The sequence below is a fragment of the Tamandua tetradactyla genome, chromosome 19 (genome assembly GCF_023851605.1).
Source record: "Tamandua tetradactyla isolate mTamTet1 chromosome 19, mTamTet1.pri, whole genome shotgun sequence".
Lineage (NCBI taxonomy): Eukaryota > Metazoa > Chordata > Mammalia > Pilosa > Myrmecophagidae > Tamandua > Tamandua tetradactyla.
The window spans coordinates 23,549,790-23,570,436 of record NC_135345.1 but is presented as its reverse complement, the minus strand read 5'-3'; the positions used below and the strand labels follow the sequence as shown (position 1 = coordinate 23,570,436).

General features: G+C 37.7%; 1 non-coding gene across 1 annotated transcript; it reads right to left on the bottom strand.

Moving 5' to 3' along the window:
* Positions 1 to 10,590: 10,590 nt before the first annotated feature.
* Positions 10,591 to 10,697, bottom strand: LOC143663792 (U6 spliceosomal RNA). Its single transcript, XR_013166174.1, has one exon. It is a non-coding gene; the product is annotated as a U6 spliceosomal RNA (small nuclear RNA).
* Positions 10,698 to 20,647: the final 9,950 nt, after the last annotated feature.

The window sequence follows — 20,647 nt, the reverse complement described above, 5'->3', positions numbered from 1 at the left end:
ACAGCATAGTGATGCTGGTCTTCTGATCTTCAAACAAAGTCCATTAAAAGATCTACTAGATACTAAACACACATCAGTAGTTTCTTATTTACCTTGACTCCATGTCTCTGCTCCTCCGTCCTCACAATTTAGCTGACTAATCTAGTGCATTCTGTCTTCAACATACCATATCTATCCCTCTTTACTACACCCATTTCTTCTCCTCATTATCAATTCCAGTTAAAATGAACAAATTGGATCTCAGAGAACCCAGTCAACTTGGCAAAAATCATCTTCCTAAGAAGAAGGAGACCTGGAACTCACCCAAACCTTTCTGAATGAAAAAAAATCCCCTTTCTTTTTGTTTCCTCCATACCAATTTGTCCCACAATATCTCTCTTCTCTTACTTTGTCAAAAGATTTTTGATGGGTGACAAGGCCTTTTATTTCACAATGAGAAACAGAGCTTGAAGGAAAAACCCTCTGGAAGGAGCAAAGCAATGAAGTAAACCACATTGAAGTATAAATGACTAATTGCATATCCTTTCATGATAGTAGATTGGGTTTAAATATTATAAAACTATTTTTTTTGCTGGATGTAGGAGTTGTACATGCTTGATGCCAAAAATTGAAAATAAGAAAAATAGATGAAATTTTGTCATGAAAAAAATACTACTCTTGAAAACCACTAAATAGTTTAATGTTATTTCTTCAAGTTTTTTTAAGGCATTTATCTCAAAATCAAAATGATGTGTTAGATACCATTTTCTCTTCCGTCTATCACTTAATATTATATGCTGACAATTTCACCAATTCATTGAACATTCTTTGAAAGATTTCTAATATTTTCTTGAGGAGAACCACTATTAACCAGTTTTAACACACGGTACTAGATAAGAATTTTGAAACATGCAGGGGTATTTTAAATGGACAAGGGAAGGCAAGGCCTTCTATGCTGGCCTGGTTTGCATCCCAAGAACCACAGCTATAGCTGCTGTATGCTCATGGTTGACTATTTGGTTTGGATTTGAACTAAATCTTCAGAGACTGTAGATTAATCCAGTCTTTTAAGGGAGGAAGATAGAACTTAAAATAGAGAAAAAAGGAGTAGACATATTAAAGGAGATTATTTGATTAAGTTGGAAGTGCATAGAGGTTTTTCCTTACCTTTGAAATCAACTAAAAGAGGGCAGTTAGCACCCTTTATCAGGGTATATATTGAGATACAAAAGATAAATCTGGTGTTTGAATATCATTTTGAACTAGTGCCATCACTAATTAATTATGAGATTTCTAACCAGAGCATTTAAGCATTTGTATTGCACATATATGCTGTGCCAAAATACTAGGAACTAAGGGTATAATGGTAGGCAAGACAAACATGAAATTTACCTTCTGGTTGGTTTGGAAGATAAATGATAATATTTTGCCCTCCTGTTTTTTCATTTATAAAATAAGGGCATCTCTATAGCCCCTTTCACTGATAAAATACTATTTCTCACTTCATTCATTCACTTCAGAAATATTTATTAGATTCCAACTGTGTTCCATGCACTTTGCTAGTTGCTGTTGATGCAAAGTCACATTACTTGCTCTCAAGGCACTCACAGAACAATGAGAGTAGATAATGGAAACATAATTTACAATAAAGTTTGATAGCTTGCCATTATGGAAGCTCACATAGCATGTTTAGGGTCACAAAGAGAAAACATCAATTTTTCTGAGAGGATATGGGGAGTTTGGGAAAGTTTAGCAGAGAGGAAGACATGGGGTCATCATAAAACCTGAACAAAAGCTTTCCATGCATGGAATCTGAGAAGGGGCATGTATAGCAGTACAGGAGTATGAGATGACATTATGTATTCAAGAAGTGATAAGAATATGTTACATTTATTACTTTATTCTTTCTGCAAAGATTTATGGCATGCCTACCCAGTGTTAAGAATGGTGATAAACCCTGGGAATGACACAATGATCAATCGAAAAAGGGTCCTGACTTCGAAGAGTGTTTTAGTTTGCTAAAGTTGCTTGAATGCAATACACCAGAAATTGACTGGCTTTTATAAAGGGGATTGATTTAGTTACAAATTTACAGTTCTTCAGAGGAAAGGCAGGTAGCTTTCATCTGTGTTCCTCTGTCACATGAGAAGGCACACGGTGACATCTGCTGGGCTTCCTTCCCGTCTTCTGGGCTCAAACTGCTCTCCCTGGGACAATTCCTTTCTGCATCTCCAAATGGCTGGGTCTGAGTTGCTGTGAACACTGAGATGAGAGATGCTGAACTGTGCTGAGCTATCTTCTGACCTCTCTCTTTTAAGCCTCTAACTAATTAAACTAAATGTCACTCATTGCAGAAAGTACTCCCTTTAGCTGACTGCACATGCAATCAGCCATACATGAAATTCACATGCTGATGATTTAAATCCACAGCCACAGAGTAACTGGGCATTATTACCTGGCCAAGTTGACACCTGAATCTAACTACTACAGAGGGCCTAAAATTATCAGTGGAGTCACACAACAGACAAATAATCACATACACCAATATCTAATTACAAATAGTTATAAAGACTATAAATGAAAATTCCCAGAGTCACCTGAGTAGGCTTCCCTAGGGAGGGTGATGTTTGATTTGCAATCAAAAGACTAAGAATCATGGAGGAGGGCGGGCCACGGTGGCTCAGCAGGTAAGAATGCTTGTCTGCCATTCCCGAGGACCCAGGTTCGATTCCTGGTGCCTATCCATGTTAAAAAAAAAAAAAAAAAAAGAATCATGGAGGAAAAGTGGTAAGAGTGCAAAACATTCCGAATGACGGACATGGGATATGCTAAATACGTCTGAGGGAGGGTGGAAATTATGATTTTGTGGTACTTACAGTGTCGTGTGGTGTGGTACATAGGGCAAATATTTTTATTACAAGGTAAGTCTGAAGGGGAAACTAGGACCAAGCCAAATAAGCCTGAAGGTCCATCTTGGACCCACAGAGGAAATTCCTGTGGTCTTTGATTCCTCTTAACATTTCCTAATGTGGTCTTTAAATCTGACTTATATTTAGTTCCCAAGTATCTTATTTTACTGTATTTTCCTTCCAAAGTGGAGCTCTGGGATTTTCTACCCTAAACTTCTCTTTTAGAAACACATACATAGACACTCCAGATGAATGGCCCAAGAGATCCACTTAAGCCAAGGCAGCCCAACACAGTATCCAATGCTTCACACCATCGTTTATTGGTCCAAGAGGGTCTTAGATTTTTGCCAATAGGTTTCTTATCTAATAATTATTTTTCTGTATTACAGTTGTCCAGGACATGTGGCAACCATACCATGATTGATACAGAGTATTGGTAATATCATGGTTATTGATACCAGTACCTTCTGAGCAGTGAAATAGCATGGGATCTCCTGAATCTCTGTAATTATACCTGGCACACACCTGGATGGTGTCTGGAACAACCAGGCACAATTGAGACTAAAGATCCCATCTTCATACAACAGTGCATATATATATAGATTAGCCTAAGAGAAGGAAGAAAGCATATGACACCTGTAAGTAATAAGAAATATTTCAAAGGATCTGGCCCACATTACTGGGACAGTAAGTATGAATAGTATGGATCAGGTCTATGCTCTGCTATCTCTAGGAATAGCCTTGAGGAACCTTTTCATGCCATGATCACTGACATCAGCCAAAGGTCTTGGCATTTTTTTAAACCAGTTCAGTTCAGTTCACCACTGAGTTACAAGACAAAAGAGAATGAAAGTTTTCCCCTTTTTGCCTTCTTCACCAAAACTGCATTGGTCCATCCTAATACATTCAAAACAAAAGAAGGCATGAGATGGTGGTGCGAGGGTAGTTCAGTGGTAAAATTCTCACCTGCCATGTGAGAGACCTGTGTTCAATTCCCAGCCCATGCACTTCCCAAAAAACAAATCAACAAAAACAAACGAACAAACAAAAATTCAACAAGTGGTACTGCAATAATGGGACACTCACATGGAAAAAGAATGAAATGTGAACCCCACCAAACAAAACAAAGCAAAAACAAACAAAAAAAGAAGACATGAGAGACTCAGGAATGTTGGTGATCTCAAAATAGTAACTCATATTGTTCAGACAAAATTTCTCCCATACTGAGCCTCTCAGGGGTCTTTGGACTTTGGAGCCCTCTGGATAGAGTAAAAGTTCTAGAAGGAAACAAAAACACTTGTAAACCTTGTTTAGAAAACATTTCTCCTTCATCCAAGCATGCCATATGCAGCGAGGACCTACAACCAGTTGTCCTAAATGTGGCCCAGAAAGGAGACAGATGCTATGACCAGGCTACCTGCACACTCCCTAAAAAGTGGGACTTGCCACCTGTAAGGCAGTCTTAGGTCACTGCTCCAAAAGAAGAATTTGAATAGTTACTTCAATAATGAATGAAACATGAATTTGGAGGGGTTGAGAGAAGATATTTCCACAAGTGCTAATGCAGAAAAAATATTATTTTGTGGTTAATTAGATTTAGTAAATATTGTGTGAAATATATGCCAGTCTTTTCAGAACCTTTAATATGCTAAACTCAAGAGTATGAAGTCATAGTCATAATTTCCAAAATTTACTTAAGTAAGGAAACCCTTTCTTTAAAAACCTTGAAGGAATAATCCTTATAATACTACCACTAACATTAATTGAGCATTTAATATGTGCCATGCATTTTGTTAATTGATAATATGCATTATCTCATTCAATACTGATAATAGTCTTTGATGTAAGATCTATCATTCCCCTCATTTTACAGAGAGGAACGAAAGTTCAGTTTGTCTAGTATCTTTCTCAAGAACACACTTGTTGATGGAGGTCCTTTCATCTGAACTAAGGAAGTCTTGCACTAGAACTTGTGTCATTAACCATCCCATTATTGCCACCCACAGTTTCTTAGAATAGCACAAAGCAAAGCTGGCATAGAATATAGAGTCCTTTAATAATGTTCACCTTCATTATTACATGGAGCCATGTTGTTTGGAACACATAATTTCCCCAGCAGCACCTGAGTTATTAGGATCAGTATTGAGTCATGATTTTGATGGCTCCACCAACACATGAACCAGGAAAGTTACCAAACACATTTTTCTTCAAGGTCAGCCTCATGGGAAACCTTAGCTGTGCTTTACTAGTGTCCTTCCCTTGAGTGGGGGTTGGGCTCTAATTAATTTCTTTTGAAAATGAATATTCAGGGACCATACATCCCCTTACTAAAACACCACAAAATCAAAAATACATTTGAATTCAGCCTATGTTTCCTTTCTCTTTAGATCACACTGCAGGAAAGACAGGATTAATCCTGAAGTTGAAGAATTTTACATTCAACTGGAATGAAAACCATACTAGAATCTAAAAAAAACCCTATCATTGATATTTTCCTGTTCTGCGGTAAAATCTCTGGCCTGTTGATAATAACAAGTCCCCCAACTCAACTGACCAGTACCGGTTGAGAAGGTGATTCAGTGGTAACTAGCGGTGGTGGTTTGGTCCTTATATCCACTGCCATGATGTGTTCAGTTACATAGGGTATTTTGTAGCTCTGAGGAAATTAGTTAGAGAAGTTCTTGTGGAAAAGATCTTTCTCTTAACAAGCTTTTGTGTATAACATGCTGAGGGAAATATAGCAGGTAGGAGTTAGTACGTCTCTATCTTTTCATTGTACTCCAGTTTTGATATTGCAGAATCCTAAAAAATGGTTGCAGTTCTATTAGACTATAAAGGAGAGGAAATGTTAACTTGCTTCTACACTGCAAAATGAGGAGAGAGGGTCTAATTTCAATCAGCTGTCCTCTGTGGCAGCTATATTAGATTTGACAAAGATCATAGAGACTTCCATACCTTTGCGTAAGGTGCTGGATTTGTGTGAAAGCAGCTATTTAGTTAGCTGAGCTACTCTGGATTCCTTTCACCGAAACCTCCAATATATAACAATACGTAAGAAAAGCATTTAATTTGTAGATAGCTTTATATTTTACAAAGCAATTTTTCATATGCTGACATCATCTAATTTTCAGAATGTTCTGTGATGGCTATTATTATTTTTCTATTTTTGGAATGAAGAAAAAAGCTAGAGAAGTTAAATGACTTGCTCAAAGTCACATAATTATTAAATGGAAAATAGACTTCATGAGTACATTCCTTCTCCTGTTCTTCTTACTACATCCCTCCAAAGTTCACAGCATTAAAGAAAATGGAAAATAAGAAACACACTTCAACTAATAAAGGGATTTCATTTTGACTAATAAATTAGAAAAGATATTTTTAAATTATAATATTGAAATCTGAAAATATGAGATTTGCCATTCTAATACCTGCTTCATGGGATGAGTAATTATCCAAACTAATTGGAAAGCAATAAGGTTTATATGTAGTGGAATTTGAAAAATGTTCAGATCATTTTTATCTAAGAGTAGTGTTACATGTGACCTATATTCAGGAAATATATTAAAATGGAAAAAAATGTTTTATGCACCATGATATTTATTAAAGTTTGTTTTTAATGATAGCAAGTGAAAATTCTGCAAAGAATCTAATAACTTGATGATACAAGAGCAATGGAATATTATGCAGCCATTACAATAGTATTTATGAGGTGCTTTTAATTATATGGAAAAATTCTTGTCATAAAGATAAGGAAAAAGCAGACTTTATAAGTATATATATGTAATATGTACAGAAAGAAAATAGAAGGAATAACTGGACTGTTATCAGTAATTTAAATGGTAGAATTTTGAGTGATGGTTTGTTTTTCTTTCTGTTTCTGTGCATTTTGAAAATCTTCCAATATTACCATTTTATTCTTTATAATTTCAACCTACTTAACTTTAAATTTTAAAATGTTGCAATTAAAAAAAAATGTATTAAAGCATTTAGTGCACTCGTGATATTTTGCCTAGAGCTTTCTCCTGAAATCAGGGAATACCATATCTCACGAACTGGTGATGTGACTGCCAGTACGTGCTGTGCTAGTTGATCGCCATGAAGTTCCTTTCTGCTCCACTTTCCTGTGACTGTTGGACTTTAATGGCCTTTCGGTTGTCCAACATTCAATTTTTCCTTCCAAATAGGGCCTCAATGTCCTTTATGGGTATTTTTCCCATTGTGTGCAGTCTGGGTGAGTGGGAGGATGCCTTTCCACCCCTTCTCCTCCTCTCTGTTACCTAGAAGCTCTGTATATTTATCTAACAGCATTAGAATGTAGTGTCATAGATCATTTAATTCCACCTGGCCAGAGTTTTCTTGCTTTGAAACTATTGTTTCAAGCCTATGTTTTTGAGCCTTCTTGATTCCTGTTCATTTGTAAACCTGTTTTCTAGGCTTCCATCAACTCTGTGAGCTCCTTCTTATCTTTTAGTGCATTCCCTTCCATTGAATTTATCCAAATTCCCTTTGTATTGCTTTAACCAAGACCCCCTACTGATACTCACCCTATCAACTATTCTACATTATGAGTATTGGAAAATACTTTCAACTCAATAAAAGTTAGCAAGGAAGTATTTTCAGTAACCAAATACAATCGAAAGTAGTGACTAAGTTCTGTAACTTACGTAACACCTCAACTAGAAGGTCAAGAAAAAGACACCAATGGACATGATGTAGCAATTCAAAGCTTTAAAAGTGTTTAATGTCATAAACACTGTTCCATAAACTCTAGTATGATCTTAAAATAGTGACTGTGCTGGTTTGAAAGGATGTATGTCCCCTAGAAAAGCCATGTTTTAATCTAAATCCCATTTCATAAAGGCAGAATAATCCCTATTCATTATTGTATGTTTGAAACTGTAATCAGATCATCTCCCTGGAGATGTGATTTAATCAAGAGTGGTTGTTAAGCTGGATTAGGTGACGACATGTCTCCACCCATTTGGGTGGTTCTGATTAGTTTCTGAAGTCCTATAAAAGATGAAACATTTTGGAGAATAGGAGATTCAGAGAGAGCAGAGCAGAACCACATAACCACAAGAAGCAGAGTCCACCAGCTAGCGACCTTTGGAGATGAAGAAAGGAAATGCCTCCTGGGGTGCTTCATGAGACAGGAAGCCAGGAGAAGAAGCTAGCAGATGATATCATGCTCGCCATGTGCCCTTCCAGATGAGAGAAGAACCCTGACTGTGTTCGCCATGTGCCCTTCCATTTGAGAGAGAAACCCTAAACTTCATTGGCCTTCTTGAACCGAGGTATCTTTTACTGGATGCCTTAGATTGGACATTTCTATAGACTTGTTTAATTGGGACATTTTCTCGTCCTTAGAACTGTAAACTAGAAACTTATTAAATTCCCCTTTTTAAAAGCCATTCTGTTTCTGGTATTTGCATTCCGGCAGCTAGCAAACTAAACAGTGACCATGGTAGAGAGGACTAGATGGTCAAATGTCATTTTCCACTCTGAAGCAACAGACTACAATATGTTGCAAAATCTCTGAGTGACGTACTGTTGAATTTTTACGTCATCCTAGACATGGAAATTTTGTTGCAGTTGCTATTGCTCTGGCTGTTACTATATTGAGTAGAATGTAGTCTTTGGCTAGTTCTACTCTCAGTGTTCTGAAGATAACCTGCTAATCCCCCAATTCCTTTGTAGTTAATTTTTTTTCTGAAGTGGTAGTTGAATTAGTGATAAATCTTTCATGACAGAGGAGACAAACAGAAGATCCAAGCCATCAGCCTGTTTCCTACGGTCTTATACATAATAAAGATCCATAGAACAGCTTTAACTCAATGAATCAAGCATTCCTTTATAGGGTCCAGAAACTAAAGCAGCTTTTAGAACAGGAAGCTGACATAATTGGCATTGAGTTCTGTCCTGAAGAGATGTTTGTCAGCTTTGGCACTATTTCCTTAACCTTATACCTAGTGGTATACCCAGATAACATGTTTAACTTAAAAATATATTTCTTCAAAAGAATATAAGCAAAGCCATCATCCCTTCAAAAGTAGCAGTGGGGCAGGAGGCTCCTAGCTGTGTGATGGGGCAGCAGGAGATCCGGTTTGCTTTGACTTGTATTGACTATTGCCCCTGTTCCCTCTCTGCCTCTTTCCTACCCAGCTTCCCTGGAGTGAGAATGGCAGGAGCTGATGCCAGGGCTCCTGCAGAAGCGGTCACGGCAGGAGGATGATGCAGCAGTTTTGGACACCAGAAAAACAAAGGGCCACTGCTTCCTTTTTAGAGTTACAAGTAATGCTTCTTATATTGCCACTTATGATTTTGTCTAGCCCCAGGGATGAAATTCCTCTTCCTTATTTAATCCAAACATACCAATCCTCTTCTCCAAACCCTGTATGGGGTCTCTTTATCCTCTACATCTGGTGATGGCTTAATACTGAATTTCGGTGGTGATAGTATGAATCCAACTTTCCTTTCTCTATCTTACTTTGCCCTCAGTTCTTATGACTGTTTCAGATACGCAGAAGTCTTTCCTGTGTTGGTTCCACTATGCTCTGCCCCAGAGACACACTTTGCTTGGGAAGTCCTTCTGGTTCTTTTGACTTTATCATAAACACCCGAGTTTTCTATTACTTAGGTCGCACCACCTTCATGCCCCATGTTTCTGTTTAGGTATAATCTTGCATTACTTCTGTGTACTTTTCTGCCCTTGCTATGTGCCAAATGCTGTAAGTATTGGGAATATAACATTGATCAAGTGGTCACTTATGGTCCCTGTCCTCAGAGCTTATGGTCTTTTAACTTTACTAGAACTTAATTCACATTGCTGTGATAGGGGATGTGTTTCTGTATAGAATGGCTAAATGATTAGGAAGATCAAATTGGAGTCAGCTAGGTGAAATAGGTGGGTGTAATAAACCATTTTTGGTTATCATTTTTGTCAATTGCAAAATTAATTCATTCGCGCTGAAATTTTTGGGAAACAGAAAGTGATGATGAAGAAACAATGACCTGAAGTCCTACCATCCAAATGCCATTAACCACAAACATTATGGTAACTTTTCTTCTAATCTCAGATGTGCATGAATATGTGTGGGGTGTGGGTGTAAGTGTATGGAGGGAATGATAATATAGAGGTGATAGAGGTTTTATATTTTAAAAGTTGTTTACTATATATAAAATTTTGAGTCCTGCTTTTACACTTAAAATTGTATTGGAAGCTTTGTTTTATTGCTTTAAAGCTTTCAAAAATATCATTTTAATGGCTCATTTAGTCTTTTTACATGAGTTCCTCCCAGTTTCCCACACTCGTATGGTCAAAAAAGTAATCTCTTGTTCATTACTCCAAACTAGACTTGCCATCTTAGTACTCCCTGGAAATTGATAATAAGGGTCGCATGTGAAATTTCCCTCATTTGTTCTAATATAGTAAGTGTGCAGTGGTTAAGTATTGGGAATATAACATTGATCAAGTGGTCACTTATGGTCCCTGTCCTCAGAGCTTATGGTCTTTTAACTTTACTAGAACTTAAAAGTTAGATTGATGGTTAGATTGAACTTGTGGATAACTAGTGCAGTTAGGTATCAGCTTTCACTACCATTGACTCCCTTCCATGAGTGGTCAGTGAGTGCTCCTGACTAATCTACTTCTTTTTCTTTCTTTTTTTCCTCTTTTTTTCTTTCTTTTTCTTCTTTTTATTAAAAAAATATGGAATGCTTCATGAATTTGTGGGTCATCCTTGCACAGGGGCCATGCTAATCTTCTCTGTATCATTCAAATTTTAGTATATGTGCTGCCAAAGAGAGCACCTGACTATTGATTGACGTTCCTTTAAAACATAAACAAGTATCAAAAGTTAACACATTTTGGCTGAATCCTACTCTAAACCTCACCTGACGTCTACCTTTGGGCAATATCTAAGTAACTTATACTTTAACTTATTATTGATTTTGTCCTGGAACTTTCTCTTTAATCATGGTTAGGTTAAGATTAGGACATCATGAGTCAGGTATAGAAATACTAAATAGTTAATAAAAATGGCAGCTGCTCCACCAGTTATGTTCTATAATGTTATCATGATCATCATATCACCATCATCATTATTGATACTACTCACAATATGCTTCCAGTCATCTTGCTAGTGTTTTAGTTATACTATCTTACTGACATTTCAAAATAACCACCTAGGGTAAGTGCTGTTTGCACACCAACTTCTGAGAATTTAAGTTAGAGAACCAGGTAGTAAATGGCTAGGCCACTTACTATTAGAATCTGATCCTCCTTCTCTATTTCCCCACAAGTATTCTTACTATACTGTCTGGTTTCTCTTTTGTACTAAAAGATCTTTCTTACTGGTTCCCTTTTAGGTTCATTTAGACATGGGAAGCAGAGGTTATTTAGGATTAAATGAACAATAATGTGGCCAATTAATGAACTTCTTTAAAGTATGTTCACATACTTTTACTTCTCTTTACTTTTCTTTTTCTCCTTTTTTGTCTTTCCTCCACCTTCATTCCAACACATACAGATATTTAGTGTAAAGAATACAAGAAACATACAGATATTTAGTATATGGCATTTGTGGTAGACAGATTCCAGTGTGCTGTCCACCCCACCTATGATCCCTGCCTCCTGATGTCCATGTCCTTGTATAATGTCCCTTCCTTGAAGGTGGACAGGATCTGTGACCTACTTGATAAGCAGCCATGTTGGGGAAGCTTAATGGTAAGCAACTGTGGGAAGTCTGTAGGAGCTGAAGGTGGTCTCTTGATCACAGCTACCAAGCTGGGACATTCAGACTTACAATTGCCAAGAAATGAATTCTGCCAACAACCTGAGTGATCTTAGGTATGCATTCTTTCCCCCAGGGGCCTCCAGATGAGCATGCAGTCCCGCTAACCCCTTGAGTGTAGTCTTGTGAGCCCCTGAAAAGAGTTCCAAATTAAGTCATTCCCAAACCTGCAACCCACAGAAACTATGAGACACTAAATGTGCATTCTTTTAAGTCACTGAATTTGTGGTAATTTGTAATATATCAGTAGAAAACAAATATAAGCATTTTTTGCCACTTGGCTTCTCTTCATCTCCCTCCACTGATTCACTCTAGGATAAGTCATCAGTGACCTTCATATTTCCAGTGTAATGGATTCTCTTGACCTTTATATGACAGGCCCTCTCAGTGACATTTCCACCTACACTTTTTGAAACCCTCTACTTCAGTGTATAACTAGGAGCATGGATCAGAATCAATGTGGAACTTTTTCAAAATCTGCATGTCCTGGCCACACCTAAGAAATACAGATTCAGATCGGAGAGGCAAGAAGGGAGACTGAACATGTGTATTGGAAAGAAGCAACACAAGTGATTTTAGTGTGCATTATCGCTGTCCTAATTCCACCTCTCCTTGTATCCCATGCTCTCCTCAAGTGAGAGTATGCTTCAGCTTTAGATATCTGACATGCTGCCTTGCTTCCTTCTATGTGCTCTCATTATTCAATAGAGTATACCTTCCTATACACTGATGACCCCTAAATCTCTATTTCATCTTTAATTCATACTCTAAGGGACACATAACTAACAATCTACTGAGCATATCCAATTGGATGTTCCACAGCCTCCTCAAACTCAGCATGCCAAGTACTGAACTCACCATTTCATCCTCACTCTGCAATGAATGCCATCTCCCTCACTTCAGACATTCAAGTGTAAAAACTTAGAAATCATCTTAAATTTTAAGCCCTTTAAATTTCTACTCTCCAGAAAATGATTCTAAATTCCTCAGTTTCTCAGGACTTCCCTGAACCATCCCCAAGCTACTTGTACAACTTTAATTCCTGCCTTCATCATCTCAAGGCTGATGTACGCACACAATTCAACATCTTGGATTTAACCACATTTATCATTCTTTTTCTTACTTTATTAATTTCACTCCTTCTGCTATAAAAGCCTTCCCATGTTTATTCCCCTAACAATCATCTTCTCTGTATGCCATCTCTTATAGAAAACTTTATCTGAGTTCTTAGGGTTAGCCAAGAATGCCTCTTGTGTTAATACAATGTCTTATGCTTTCATCTCTCATAAGCCCTTATCTTATGATTTCATGTATTTATATGACAGCCTTCTTCATTAGACCCATAGAAAGTCCAGTTAGAAATGGTATCTAATTTGCTTTTTGTACTTGCAGTGCCACGAATTGTGCTTTGCATATCAAAAGTACTCAACTGGACTGAACTTTGGTTGAACTGACTGACAGCAGTTATAAGTGCAGTAGTAATTGAAGCATATTTAGCTCCTCTAAATCTTGAAACTTAGGATATTTCATGAAGAATTGGGAGAGAAAGAGGAGAGGAGGCAGTGTGTTGTCTGAATCAGTTGTTTCTAGCTTTCCCAGAGGGCAACTTTGTCAGAACCACTATAGATGGAGCCTGGAGTATGTCTGGCTTCTTGCCACTGCCTCTAAGAGTTTGGTCAAAACAGTTAATTACAGGTTTTTAAATTCTCTTCTTTCATTTTCTACTCCAAATATTTTTTTTTCAAATTTCTTCAGTTATTACAACTAAGTTTTAACAAAGATTTTTGCTATGATTTTCAAATGAGCCAAATCAATGGGAATGGGGCTGTGGGACATGTATAAGTGTTGGGAAGTTTGAAGGGACAAAAATCAGATAAAGGCAAATAAATGCATTCCTTCTGTATCCACAGCTTGCTTTATCTGCCTTCCTTTTCTCTGAATTGTCCACTGGAATGAAATGCTTATGAAAGGTGAGTGGTTCCAAGAGTGGTAGAGTTTAGCATAAACTTTACAACATGTCCCTTAATTGTTGCCAACTTGAACAGCTCAAAGCCTAAAATTTCTCTTTTCCTTTATTATTAAAGCATGCTGCACTTATAGGTGATTAGAGGGTATTCGGGTTGTTTGCTTTGGTGTTTTCCTAGCTTGTGAAAGCCCATGCTGCATAGTCAGGAATGATGATACTGTGTGTGTGAGTTAGATTCAGCTGTCAACCTGGCCAGGTGAGCATACCTAGTCTTCTTGCTGAGGACCTAAGCCAATGGTGCGTGAACCTCATCTGTTGCTAATCGCATCTGCAGGCAGCTAGGAGGCGTGTCTGCTGCAATGAGTGACGTTTGACTTAATTGGCTGGTACTTAAATGAGACAGCGCAAGGTAGGACAGCCTATGCAGCTCCGCATTCCTCATCTCAGCATTCGCAGCTCAGCCCAGGCCTTTGGAGATGTAGAAAGAAGTCACCCCGGGGAAAGTTGTTGGAACCCAGGGGCTTGGAGAGAAGGCCAGCAGAGACCATCCTGTGCCTTCCCATGTAAGAAAGAACTTCAGTGGAAAGTTAGCTGCCTTTCCTCTGAAGAACTAACAAAATAAATCCCCTTTTATTAAAAGCCAATCCATCTCTGGTGTGTTGCATTCTGGCAGCTAGCAAACTAGAACACTGTGTATACTCGCTGCTTTCCTTGTTTTGTTTCTCAATACTAATATACAACTAAGACCCAGACTTTTGGGACATTGGAGCAAAATCCTGATGTTAGGCATGGAGTGAAAGCTATACCCAGTGAGCTTTACAAAAGGGAGGAGCAGACCTTCTGAATAGACCACAATTCCTAGGATAAATATTGAATCATGTGATGGTACTGAAAGCAAACCAAAAGCCATGTAGTTCCCTGAAAATCATATGATGAGTATCATAAAACAAATAAAAAGATCAAAAATATTTTCTCTCGACCTTATTTCTGAAACTTTAAAAATTCTGGGCCTCATGGAAATCTATGTTTGTGGAAAAAGGCTGCATTCATTTGATTTGGGCAAACGTGTTTAGTACAAACAGATGTATTAAGAGATGGCAGATGTGTTTGATAAAGCCAGATGTAAAAAGCAGTCAGATCCATATGTCTACCTAGCCAAAGATCTGAAAGGAAGAAGTGCCAGGTGAAGATAAATATACACATAAATGTGGATGGTGACTGAGGTGCTGTCAACATTTAGATATAGAGGAAAAAAGAATTCTCCTTTGTAGATCAAACCATAGAGTTCACTGTAGAGGATTAAACAGGAATGTCCAAAACCACCTGTGTTAGTTTTCTAGCTGCCAGATTGAGTGTACCAGGACTGGAATGACTTTTACAAAAGGGAAATTTGATAAGTTATAAGTTTACAGTTCTAAAGAGGTGAAAGTGCCCAAATTAAGGCACACACAAGAGGTTACCTTCACTCAAGAAAGGCTGATAATGTTGGCTGGGAAGTCATGTGGCTGGCATCTGCTGGTCGCTTGCTCCTGGGCTCCTTTGCTTTCAGCCTCTGCTCCTGTCGGGGCCCCTCACTTTACTTCTCCAGGGCTGGCTTTCATCTCTTGGCTTCCCTTACTCTCCAGGTTGTGCCTTGCTTAACATCTCATGGCAACTTCTACTGGGTCCCAAGCATCTCCAAACATTCATGTCTCTGTTCTCCAAATGTCGGCATCTCGTTAGCTCTAGGCTGTATAAACTCTGATGCTTCTGTAATTTTTGATTCTCTGCTGGCTGTCTGCTCAGAACTTTCTCCAAAATATTTCTTCTTTTAAAGGACTTCAATAAACTAATCAAGACCCACTTTCAATAAGTGGAGTCACATCTACATCTAATCAAAACATCACCCAACAATTGGGTGTGTCACATCTTCATGGAGACAATCCAACCAAAAGTTTCTGCCCTACTATACTGAATAAGGATTAATATAAATGGCTTCCTCCACAGGATTGAATCAGGATTAAAACATGGCTTTTCTAGGGTACATAATATTTTCAAACCAGCACACTATCTTAAAGAAACTAGTGTCTGGGCCCAACAATTAAATGGCTTCTAAATTAGTAGTGCTAAGAACAGCCTTTTTAATGTTTATTGTACTGTATTAGTTATACTAATATTAGTTATATTTTTAATGTTTTAAATTTCATTTATTATTTTAAAAAATAATATTTTACAACTATAGAAAAATTTTAAATTTAATTTGCAATTCTAATACCAATCTACTCTCATATTGAAAGAGAAAATATTGATACAGACAACAACAAAAGGAAAAACTCTATCGTGACCATGTTTTCATCCTGGTGTGTGCCCTTGTTCTGTATTGAAATGAAGATAGAATAATTTTTTCACGCACTATAGATAATGCAGATAGGAAGAAGAGATGTTAATTTGTATGTACAAGCCCATGAATGAGTCATATTCAATGTCTGTTTCCACCTCCAAATTCCACATCTGCCACTGGGAACTGGAGGGAAGGAACAGCATAGAAAATGTACACTTAGAACAATAGAAAACCATGTCTCATAAAATTTACAAAATAATAATGCAATATTTTAAAAACGAATACATAATGTATTCTCTTCTTCCTCCCTCTCTCTCATGGTTTCCCAGTGATGACAATTATTAGGGTCTGTCCTTGCAGGAGATCCAAGAGACACTAGAGAAAGTGATGCTCTCACACAGGAAAATGTCTGGCAGAGATATAACTCTGTTTCTTATATAGGGAGATATAAAAGTATATATAAATAAAGATATGCTGTATTTAAATTGTACATTAAAATTCATCAGCATGCAGTCTATGTGTTATTCTTGTGACGGTTGTCTGTTAAATATGCAGTTTTCTATTGTCATTTTTGCTTTTATAATTCTTTGAAATAAAAGTTCCAAACCAAAATGTTAGCTTTCAGAAGTGGTGTATGCTGGGAAGGCAGGGGGAACCAAGGATGTAGATTGGTGATTTCCAACTGTGCCATGCATTAGATGAATCTGTGGAACCATTTATAGATGAAAATCCTGTGATGCTTAGGTCCTAACCCAGAGATTCTGAGTCAGTCATTCTGGGGTATGGCTCTGGCATCAGTGTTTATTCAAAGCTCCCCAGGTCATTCTAATGATGTGCAACCAGATAGACCCTGGAAGAGAGGAAACAAAGAGGCAGGTGTGCAAGGCAGTTCTGCCTGAGGAAGCAGTGCATGTGGTAAGACAGACATAACAGGGCATCCCAGTGATTCCGTTAATGATTCACATCCACGAGTGTATACTTCTTTGCTCTGGTGCCATGCTAACCAAGAAAAGTTTGGATTATAATGTGGCTTCCATGTTGATCTGACTGAAGAGTGAGATCGGGTTGCTTATGTTAACACTGGGATTTGGGTTTATGAGACAGTTACGTGTCTCATTTCGTTTAAATCAATAAAATGGCTTTCTAATTTAACTTTAGTATCTTCTAAGATTGACTGAGAGAAATTACTTACCTTGAGCCTGCTCAGCTATTACACACTGAAAACTGGGTTTGGAGGTTGTAGGTCAGATCGAGACCATAAAAACGACTGAAGCACTGCACAGAGTGAGCAAGGCTTCTTGGCTTTCTTCTGGACATGCCCATTAGAAACAGCTACTCATTTTTGTGGTTTAAACATCATCTTGATAAATCTAACAATTTTGACTATTCTTTGTAGAACTTGACATTTTTGTCAACTTTTTGGAAAGAATTACTGGGCTAGGAATCATTTCAAATATTTTCAAAAAAACATTTTTTGAGGGTAAAATTACTCTGTGTCTGGCTCAGCTTGTGTCTTCTGAGGCAAATTTTGATTCCATGTTTTCTTAAACATGTCAATTATTCTCTTTGGATATCAGTTGTCCTTAATGAAAAATAAGAGGGTAGGGTCATATTGAAATTACCTCTAGATGTCTCCTAATATATACCTATGTAACAATGGTGAATTTTTTTTACTTAAACTTTTTTATTGAACAGTACCTAAGTTTGCCAGGACCACTGTCTTAGTTTGCCATAGCTGCTATGACAAATAGTACACAATGGGTTGGCTTAACAAGAGGAATTTATTCTCATGGTTTCAGAGGCTAGAAGTCCAAGATCAAGGGCTGAGTAAGGCCATGTTTTCTTCCCAAAGTCTGTAGCGTTCTTGTGCTGACTTGTCCATGATTCTTGGAGTTCCTTTTTTTTTTTTTGTCACATGGCTATCTCTTGCTCCTTTTGCCTGCTTACTTTCCCTGACTCCTGGCATCTCTTTATAAGGCTTCTGGTAGTGGATTAAACTCAACCTCATTCAGTTTGACCACATCTACATAGGCTTGTAGAAGAGTCTACTCACAAATGAGTCCACATTTGAAGTGATAATACATCTTCAAAGTGTCCTATTTACAAATAGATTCATACCTACAAGAATGTGGAATGAGATTAAGAACATGCCGTTTGTTGGGACATGATTCAATCTACCACAGCTGCTATGATGGATATCACAAAATTAGTTCACTTAAATGGGAACATATTGTCCCACAGTTTTGGAGGTGAGAAGGCCAACATCAAGTCAAGGTACTGGCAGGGCTTGCTTTTCTTCTGGAGTCTGTAATGTCTGGCAATCTTTTGTTGAATGGCGACCCCTTCCTCTTTCTGTCTGCTCCTATGGTTTCTGATGACTTACTACGTCTACTTCCATATCCAATCTCCTTTGCTATAAGTATATTTTGGATTGAGTCTGCATCATTTAAATCGACCACATTTTAATTGATAATAGATTCTTCAAAGGTCCTGTTTACATTCACAAGACCTGAGGTTAGGACTTGAACATGTCTTTTGTGAGTGATGGGTTTTAATCCCCCCAAAACAGTTTTAGGTTTGCAGGAAAATTGCAAAGATCGTACAAAGAGTTCCCATATTATTAATGCTTAAATTAGTATGATGCATTTGTTACAATTAGTGAGCAAATATTGATGTGCTATTAATAATTGAAATCAATACATTATTCAAGTTACCTTAGTTAATGTCCTTTTTCTGTTCCAGGATCCTATCCAAGATATCAAACTACATTTAGCAATAATCTATCCTGAGGCTCCTCTTGGCTGTGACACTTTCTCAGACTCTTCTTGATCTTGATGACCTTCGTAGTTTAGAGGCATACTGATCAGGTATTTTATAGAATCTCTCAATTTTGTCTGGTTTTTTTCTAACAATTAGACTGGAATTCTAGACCTTGTTTCCATATAAATATATCCCTCCTTAGGCTCTGCCTAGACTTGAGAAAGTTTCCAGGGGCTGCTACACTATGTTTTTCCACAAAGTCTGAAAATCCCTTGAATGCAAGGACTATACCGTGAACATATTGTCTTAGCTTTCCAGGCTGCCATAACAAATACTACACCCTGGTCGGTTTAACAAAAGAAGCAATCGTCTCACAGTCTCCGAGGCTAAGAACCCAAGCTCAAGGCATAGGCGAGGCCATCTTCTCTCCCTAAGGTCTTCAATATTCTGGTGTGAGTTGGTCACAATCCTGGGTACCTTGGCTTGGACTTCTGCCTCCCATCAAATAATGATGTCCTTGGTCTCTTCCTGTGTCTCCTTCTCCAGTTTTCAGTGACTTCCATCTTCTTCCAATGTGAACTTCTCTGTGTCCAAATTTCTTCAGTTAAGAAACAAATCCAGTAATCCAGATTAAGGCCCACTTTGATTCAGTTGGGTCACACCTTAGCTAACAACAATGTCTGTTAACCGTCCTGTTTACAGGAGCCCACACCAGCAGGAATGTGGATTGAAAACATGCTTTTGTTGGGGAGCACAATTAAAATACCACACATACACATAGTTGTCTTGGTAATTATGTATTAAAGAGAATTCAGGTGCAAAAATGTCAGTTTGAAAGTTGTCTAGGAGTCTTTGTATTAATGGTCTGTAATTTAGACTTTTGATTAATGCGGGATGTAGCTCAGTTGGCATGGCACCCTTAAATGAGTGTTGGACCTGCAATCTTAAAACCAGGGTCCTGATATTCTAATAGTGCATAAGTATATGTCTGTGCACATGTGTCCATGTGTGCTGCTTTATTTAAAGTCACATGTACCATTCTAGTGCTTCCTTTCTACATTTTAGACTTGGAACAGAATGTCTCCCTCCTTACATTATTGTCTATGATGAAATAATCCAAAATTTCTGCTGAGATGTACACTTCTTTCCATGGTCTACACCTGGCCAGACTCTCCTATGTCCTTTCTTACTACTACCCCCTTCATTGGCTTAGTTTCTACCATGTTGGCCTCTTTGCTCGTCTTTGAACCAGTGAAGCTCATTCCTGTCTTAAAACCTGTGCATTTCCTCTTCCCAATTGCTGGAAGACTGCATGTTTCTTTTTTTTTTTTTTTCTTTTTTGCATATGCAGACTATGGAATCAAACCTGGTCTCCAGCATGACTGGCAAGAATCCAGGGAGCTACCTTTGCACTACCAACACTCAGCTTATTCAGGGATTTCCATAAGGTGTAAATGCCAACCCACGTTCTCACCAGGACGCACTTATCACTGCACATGCAATAGACTGTCTTCCCAGCCATTCTCTTGTCCCTGCCCTGCTTTGTGCTTTCTTTTTCTTCACAGTGCTTGTTATTACCTAAATTTTATTATGCATTTATTATTTTACTTATCTCTCTCACTGAAATCTAAACTCCCTGAGAAGAAAGATGATGTCTTCTGCTATTAAGTGCTCAATGAATATTTATTGAATGAATGAATAAACAAAATGACATGTGTGTAAAATGTCTGACACATAATAACTGTTTAACGAATGGTTCTTTCCTTTTTTACTTATTTTACATAAGTGATTTTCTTTGCTGTTGTAGCAACACTAAAGACAATAATAAACCTACTTTACCTCTTCCCTATTTACCATGTCTCTGGCCTCCCTGCTTAATAAAAACTTACATAACCTGATTTTATTTGCCAAATGCATATTT